Raw genomic sequence first — 7,236 nt, 5'->3', positions numbered from 1 at the left:
ACATCTGAGACCCTAAAACACCTCTCCAGGGTGCGCTCGAACCACCAACCTATTCGTTAACAGCCAAACGCGCTAACCATTGCGCCACGGAAGCCCAAAAATTAAATGGTCGTCAGGTATTGTGGAAAAACCTTGACTTTTTACTTCACATCTGAGACGTCACAACACCGCTCCCGGGAGGGCTCAAAACACCAGTCTTTTGAATAGCAGCTGAACGCGCTAACCATTGCGCCACGGAAGCCCAAAAATTAAATGGTCGTCAGGTATTGTGGAAAAACCTTGACTTTTTACTTCACATCTGAGACGTCACAACACCGCTCCCGGATGGGCTCGAACCACCAACCTATTCGTTAACAGCCGAACGTGCTAACCATTGAGCCACGGAAGCTCAGAAATTAAATGGTTGTCAGGTATTGTGGAAAAGTTATGACTTTTTACGCTACATCTGAGACCCCACAACACCTCGCTCGGGTGGGCTCGAACCACCAACCTTTCGATTAACAGCTGAACGTGCTAACCATTGCGACACTGAAGCCCAAAAATTAAATGTTCGTCAGGTATTGTGGAAAAACTCTGACATTTTACGTTACATCTGAGACGTCACAACACCGCTCCCGGGACGGCTCAAACCACCAGTCTTTTGAATAGCAGCTGAACGCGCTTACCATTGCTCCACGGAAGCCCAAAAATTAAATGGTCGTCAGGTATTGTGGAAAAACCTTGACTTTTTACTTCACATCTGAGACCCTAAAACACCTCTCCAGGGTGCGCTCGAACCACCAACCTATTCGTTAACAGCCAAACGCGCTAACCATTGAGCCACGGAAGCTCAGAAATTAAATGGTTGTCAGGTACTGTGGAAAAGTTATGACTTTTTACGCTACATCTGAGACCCCACAACACCTCTCCCGGGTGGGCTCGAACCACCAACCTTTCGGTTAACAGCTGAAAGCGCTAACCATTGCGCCACGGAAGCCCAAAAATTAAATGTTCGTCAGGTATTGTGGAAAAACTCTGACATTTTACGTTACATCTGAGACGTCACGACACCGCTCCCGGGAGGGCTCAAACCACCAGTCTTTTGAATAGCAGCTGAACGCGCTAACCATTGCGCCACGGAAGCCCAAAAATTAAATGGTCGTCAGGTATTGTGGAAAAACCTTGACTATTTACTTCACATCTGAGACGTCACAACACCGCTCCCGGATGGGCTCGAACCACCAACCTATTCGTTAACAGCCGAACGCGCTAACCATTGAGCCACGGAAGCTCAGAAATTAAATGGTTGTCAGGTATTGTGGAAAAGTTATGACTTTTTACGCTACATCTGAGACCCCACAACACCTCTCCCGGGTGTGCTTGAACCACCAACCTTTCGATTAAAAGCTGAACGTGCTAACCATTGCGCCACGGAAGCCCAAAAATTAAATGTTCGTCAGGTATTGTGGAAAAACTCTGACATTTTACGTTACATCTGAGACGTCACAACACCGCTCCCGGGAGGGTTCAAAACAACAGTCTTTTGAAAAGCAGCTGAACGCGCTAACCATTGCGCCACGGAAGCCCAAAAATTAAATGGTCGTCAGGTATTGTGGAAAAACCTTGACTTTTTACTTCACATCTGAGACGTCACAACACCGCTCCCGGATGGGCTCGAACCACCAACCTATTCGTTAACAGCCGAACGCGCTAACCATTGAGCCACGGAAGCTCAGAAATTAAATGGTTGTCAGGTATTGTGGAAAAGTTATGACTTTTTACGCTACATCTGAGACCCCACAACACCTCTCCCGGGTGTGCTTGAACCACCAACCTTTCGATTAAAAGCTGAACGTGCTAACCATTGCGCCACGGAAGCCCAAAAATTAAATGTTCGTCAGGTATTGTGGAAAAACTCTGACATTTTACGTTACATCTGAGACGTCACAACACCGCTCCCGGGAGGGTTCAAAACAACAGTCTTTTGAAAAGCAGCTGAACGCGCTAACCATTGCGCCACGGAAGCCCAAAAATTAAATGGTCGTCAGGTATTGTGGAAAAACCTTGACTTTTTACTTCACATCTGAGACGTCACAACACCGCTCCCGGATGGGCTCGAACCACCAACCTATTCGTTAACAGCCGAACGTGCTAACCATTGAGCCACGGAAGCTCAGAAATTAAATGGTTGTCAGGTATTGTGGAAAAGTTATGACTTTTTACGCTACATCTGAGACCCCACAACACCTCGCTCGGGTGGGCTCGAACCACCAACCTTTCGATTAACAGCTGAACGTGCTAACCATTGCGACACTGAAGCCCAAAAATTAAATGTTCGTCAGGTATTGTGGAAAAACTCTGACATTTTACGTTACATCTGAGACGTCACAACACCGCTCCCGGGAGGGCTCAAACCACCAGTCTTTTGAATAGCAGCTGAACGCGCTAACCATTGCTCCACGGAAGCCCAAAAATTAAATGGTCGTCAGGTATTGTGGAAAAACCTTGACTTTTTACTTCACATCTGAGACCCTAAAACACCTCTCCAGGGTGCGCTCGAACCACCAACCTATTCGTTAACAGCCAAACGCGCTAACCATTGCGCCACGGAAGCCCAAAAATTAAATGGTCGTCAGGTACTGTGGAAAAGTTATGACTTTTTACGCTACATCTGAGACCCCACAACACCTCTCCCGGGTGGGCTCGAACCACCAACCTTTCGGTTAACAGCTGAAAGCGCTAACCATTGCGCCACGGAAGCCCAAAAATTAAATGTTCGTCAGGTATTGTGGAAAAACTCTGACATTTTACGTTACATCTGAGACGTCACGACACCGCTCCCGGGAGGGCTCAAACCACCAGTCTTTTGAATAGCAGCTGAACGCGCTAACCATTGCTCCACGGAAGCCCAAAAATTAAATGGTCGTCAGGTATTGTGGAAAAACCTTGACTTTTTACTTCACATCTGAGACCCTAAAACACCTCTCCAGGGTGCGCTCGAACCACCAACCTATTCGTTAACAGCCAAACGCGCTAACCATTGCGCCACGGAAGCCCAAAAATTAAATGGTCGTCAGGTATTGTGGAAAAACCTTGACTTTTTACTTCACATCTGAGACGTCACAACACCGCTCCCGGGAGGGCTCAAAACACCAGTCTTTTGAATAGCAGCTGAACGCGCTAACCATTGCGCCACGGAAGCCCAAAAATTAAATGGTCGTCAGGTATTGTGGAAAAACCTTGACTTTTTACTTCACATCTGAGACGTCACAACACCGCTCCCGGATGGGCTCGAACCACCAACCTATTCGTTAACAGCCGAACGTGCTAACCATTGAGCCACGGAAGCTCAGAAATTAAATGGTTGTCAGGTGTTGTGTAAAAGTTATGACTTTTTACGCTACATCTGAGACCCCACAACACCTCGCTCGGGTGGGCTCGAACCACCAACCTTTCGATTAACAGCTGAACGTGCTAACCATTGCGACACTGAAGCCCAAAAATTAAATGTTCGTCAGGTATTGTGGAAAAACTCTGACATTTTACGTTACATCTGAGACGTCACAACACCGCTCCCGGGAGGGCTCAAACCACCAGTCTTTTGAATAGCAGCTGAACGCGCTAACCATTGCTCCACGGAAGCCCAAAAATTAAATGGTCGTCAGGTATTGTGGAAAAACCTTGACTTTTTACTTCACATCTGAGACCCTAAAACACCTCTCCAGGGTGCGCTCGAACCACCAACCTATTCGTTAACAGCCAAACGCGCTAACCATTGAGCCACGGAAGCTCAGAAATTAAATGGTTGTCAGGTACTGTGGAAAAGTTATGACTTTTTACGCTACATCTGAGACCCCACAACACCTCTCCCGGGTGGGCTCGAACCACCAACCTTTCGGTTAACAGCTGAAAGCGCTAACCATTGCGCCACGGAAGCCCAAAAATTAAATGTTCGTCAGGTATTGTGGAAAAACTCTGACATTTTACGTTACATCTGAGACGTCACGACACCGCTCCCGGGAGGGCTCAAACCACCAGTCTTTTGAATAGCAGCTGAACGCGCTAACCATTGCGCCACGGAAGCCCAAAAATTAAATGGTCGTCAGGTATTGTGGAAAAACCTTGACTATTTACTTCACATCTGAGACGTCACAACACCGCTCCCGGATGGGCTCGAACCACCAACCTATTCGTTAACAGCCGAACGCGCTAACCATTGAGCCACGGAAGCTCAGAAATTAAATGGTTGTCAGGTATTGTGGAAAAGTTATGACTTTTTACGCTACATCTGAGACCCCACAACACCTCTCCCGGGTGTGCTTGAACCACCAACCTTTCGATTAAAAGCTGAACGTGCTAACCATTGCGCCACGGAAGCCCAAAAATTAAATGTTCGTCAGGTATTGTGGAAAAACTCTGACATTTTACGTTACATCTGAGACGTCACAACACCGCTCCCGGGAGGGTTCAAAACAACAGTCTTTTGAAAAGCAGCTGAACGCGCTAACCATTGCGCCACGGAAGCCCAAAAATTAAATGGTCGTCAGGTATTGTGGAAAAACCTTGACTTTTTACTTCACATCTGAGACGTCACAACACCGCTCCCGGATGGGCTCGAACCACCAACCTATTCGTTAACAGCCGAACGCGCTAACCATTGAGCCACGGAAGCTCAGAAATTAAATGGTTGTCAGGTATTGTGGAAAAGTTATGACTTTTTACGCTACATCTGAGACCCCACAACACCTCTCCCGGGTGGGTTCGAACCACCAACCTTTCGATTAACAGCTGAACGTGCTAACCATTGCGCCACTGAAGCCCAAAAATTAAATGTTCGTCAGGTATTGTGGAAAAACTCTGACATTTTACGTTACATCTGAGACGTCACAACACCGCTCCCGGGAGGGTTCAAAACACCAGTCTTTTGAAAACCAGCTGAACGCGCTAACCATTGCGCCACGGAAGCCCAAAAATTAAATGGTCGTCAGGTATTGTGGAAAAACCTTGACTATTTACTTCACATCTGAGACGTCACAACACCGCTCCCGGATGGGCTCGAACCACCAACCCATTCGTTAACAGCCGAACGCGCTAACCATTGAGCCACGGAAGCTCAGAAATTAAATGGTTGTCAGGTATTGTGGAAAAGTTATGACTTTTTACGCTACATCTGAGACCCCACAACACCTCTCCCGGGTGTGCTTGAACCACCAACCTTTCGATTAAAAGCTGAACGTGCTAACCATTGCGCCACGGAAGCCCAAAAATTAAATGTTCGTCAGGTATTGTGGAAAAACTCTGACATTTTACGTTACATCTGAGACGTCACAACACCGCTCCCGGGAGGGTTCAAAACAACAGTCTTTTGAAAAGCAGCTGAACGCGCTAACCATTGCGCCACGGAAGCCCAAAAATTAAATGGTCGTCAGGTATTGTGGAAAAACCTTGACTTTTTACTTCACATCTGAGACGTCACAACACCGCTCCCGGATGGGCTCGAACCACCAACCTATTCGTTAACAGCCGAACGCGCTAACCATTGAGCCACGGAAGCTCAGAAATTAAATGGTTGTCAGGTATTGTGGAAAAGTTATGACTTTTTACGCTACATCTGAGACCCCACAACACCTCTCCCGGGTGGGTTCGAACCACCAACCTTTCGATTAACAGCTGAACGTGCTAACCATTGCGCCACTGAAGCCCAAAAATTAAATGTTCGTCAGGTATTGTGGAAAAACTCTGACATTTTACGTTACATCTGAGACGTCACAACACCGCTCCCGGGAGGGTTCAAAACACCAGTCTTTTGAAAACCAGCTGAACGCGCTAACCATTGCGCCACGGAAGCCCAAAAATTAAATGGTCGTCAGGTATTGTGGAAAAACCTTGACTTTTTACTTCACATCTGAGACGTCACAACAACGCTCCCGGGAGGGCTCAAAACACCAGTCTTTTGAATAGCAGCTGAACGCGCTAACCATTGCGCCACGGAAGCCCAAAAATTAAATGGTCGTCAGGTATTGTGGAAAAACTCTGACATTTTACGTTACATCTAAGACGTCACAACACCGCTCCCGGGAGGGTTCAAAACACCAGTCTTTTGAAAAGCAGCTGAACGCGCTAACCATTGCGCCACGGAAGCCCAAAAATTAAATGGTCGTCAGGTATTGTGGAAAAACCTTGACTTTTTACTTCACATCTGAGACGTCACAACACCGCTCCCGGGAGGGCTCAAAACACCAGTCTTTTGAATAGCAGCTGAACGCGCTAACCATTGCGCCACGGAAGCCCAAAAATTAAATGGTCGTCAGGTATTGTGGAAAAACCTTGACTTTTTACTTCACATCTGAGACGTCACAACACCGCTCCCGGATGGGCTCGAACCACCAACCAATTCGTTAACAACCGAACGCGCTAACCATTGAGCCACGGAAGCTCAGAAATTAAATGGTTGTCAGGTATTGTGGAAAAGTTATGACTTTTTACGCTACATCGGAGACGCCACAACACCTCTCCCGGGTGGGTTCGAACCAACAACCTTTCGATTAACAGCTGAACGTGCTAACCATTGCGCCACTGAAGCCCAAAAATTAAATGTTCGTCAGGTATTGTGGAAAAACTCTGACATTTTACGTTACATCTGAGACGTCACAACACCGCTCCCGGGAGGGTTCAAAACACCAGTCTTTTGAAAAGCAGCTGAACGCGCTAGCCATTGCGTCACGGAAGCCCAAAAATTAAATGGTCGTCAGGTATTGTTGAATCAACGTCGGCGATCGGACGAGAACCGGTGTTCTCAGCGTGATATGGCCGTTGCCGAGAGTGCTAGATAATAATTCGAATTTAAATTAAGTGAGACAAATTAACCTTCATCTTTTTCAAACAATAACAAAAAGAAAATATGTTTGCTTTTTTCATATCTATTGGAATTTAAAAGAGGAAAAAAAAGTGAAAAAGCTAACGGCACGCAGTGTTCCTAAGTGGTCGCCCTCCCAAGTACTGACTGCGCTCGACGCTGCTTAACTTCGGTTATCGGACGAGAACCGGTGTATTCAGCGTGATATGGCCGTTGCCGAGTGTGCTAGTTAATAATTTTAATTTAATTAACCTTCATCTTTATAAAACAATAACAAAAAGAAGATATGTTTGCTTTTTTCATATCTGGTGGAATTTAAAAGAGGAAACAAAAGTGAAAAAACAAACGGCACGCAGTATTCCCAAGTACTGTATGCGCTCGACGCTGCTTAACTTCGGTGA

General features: G+C 46.5%; 1 pseudogene; it reads right to left on the bottom strand.

The window, feature by feature from the left end:
- Nucleotides 1-6,934: 6,934 nt before the first annotated feature.
- On the bottom strand, nucleotides 6,935-7,053 carry LOC149670707 (5S ribosomal RNA; annotated as a pseudogene).
- Between the last annotated feature and the right edge of the window lie 183 nt (nucleotides 7,054-7,236).

This window comes from Phalangium opilio, unplaced genomic scaffold (assembly GCF_054372755.1).
Source record: "Phalangium opilio isolate 3A_F unplaced genomic scaffold, DU_Popi_V2 ptg000054l_1, whole genome shotgun sequence".
In the NCBI taxonomy this organism is placed as follows: domain Eukaryota; kingdom Metazoa; phylum Arthropoda; class Arachnida; order Opiliones; family Phalangiidae; genus Phalangium; species Phalangium opilio.
This window is presented reverse-complemented; position numbering and strand designations above follow the sequence as displayed.